Source organism: Aplysia californica, unplaced genomic scaffold, assembly GCF_000002075.1.
Source record: "Aplysia californica isolate F4 #8 unplaced genomic scaffold, AplCal3.0 scaffold01243, whole genome shotgun sequence".
Lineage (NCBI taxonomy): Eukaryota > Metazoa > Mollusca > Gastropoda > Aplysiida > Aplysiidae > Aplysia > Aplysia californica.
This window is the reverse complement of record NW_004798513.1, coordinates 19,209-20,471: the sequence shown is the minus strand read 5'-3', so window position 1 is coordinate 20,471 and position 1,263 is coordinate 19,209.

The following is a 1,263-nucleotide window of genomic DNA, read 5'->3' as shown; positions in this document are numbered from 1 at the left end:
ACACATGCAAACACACACTCACATACACACATTCAAACACACATGCACACTCGCATACACAAACACACATGCATACGTACCCACGTAGACACACATTTTCGTGAATAGAAATACGATATGAACGATAAAATTAAAGAAAACAGACAAGTGCGTTACCAAGAGAGCTTCATTGGCCCAGCTAATCAGGACATGCATGAATTTAGAGGGGGCTGGAAAGGGAGGGGGTACTCTCCTAGTCGAGTGATACGGAACTCGACTCTCATCCAATAGGTCCCGGATTCGAATCCGGACAGCGACAGAACATTTTCTCTTCTCTAAAATGTTCTCCTTTCACCTCCTTTTCGGCTCTCTAATCGTGTTCTGTCGTCTGCTTTCGTCTCCACTTTCTGCTCCCTCCCCCTCCCCTTGCCCCCACCTCTGGGCTCATTGTATTTTCTGCAGCCTTTTTACTGCTACACCTCGGCTCCTTCTCGCAGCTGTCTTCATCCACCCACAACCCTGATCTTATGGTAGGTATAAGGATAACAGCGAAAGATCTCGAATGCCTGTGTGCAAGTTGCGCTCGTTAAAGATCCCTTGGTTGTTTTAAAATCGATAAGAGTAAGCTTCGACCGTCAACCTGGCAAAATTCAAAATTTCCTACCAACTGACAAATGTTTATTTAATGTGTCCCGCGCACTCACATGAACTTATGCTGTTGAAAACGCCCTAAAAAGCTTACAAAAAGAATTAATAAACCCAACAAAAACTCACCACCACAACCACCAACATCACCAACACTAACAACAACAACAAAACCGCCACCATTTCCACCAACACAATCACCATTACCACCACCACCAAAAACAACAACAACACGCAATATTCCCCATTTCTTATCTAGATTGTTTACAAGGAAAAGTGCCCACAGTTCAAGAACCACCTGGCCGTGAACGAGATAATCGCTTCACTGGCAAGGCCTTCAGTCGGTCGTTACCTTCCTTCCTTCCTTCATTCCTTCCTTCCTTCCTTCATTCCTTCCTTCCTTCCTTCATTCCTTCCTTCCGAGTGACAGTAGCCTACCCGGGGTCCAGTGGCAGCAACGTGGCATTTGGCCTGGTCACGTGATCACGTGGTCACAGTTGTTGACCAGCAGGTCCCAATCCAATTATTCTCGCTCCATATCATGTTCTAGGGTCGGTGAAGTCAACACATACCCAGAGCAAGGTCATAGTTACCATGAATGTATATATACATATGTATATACATGTATTTGTGTATATA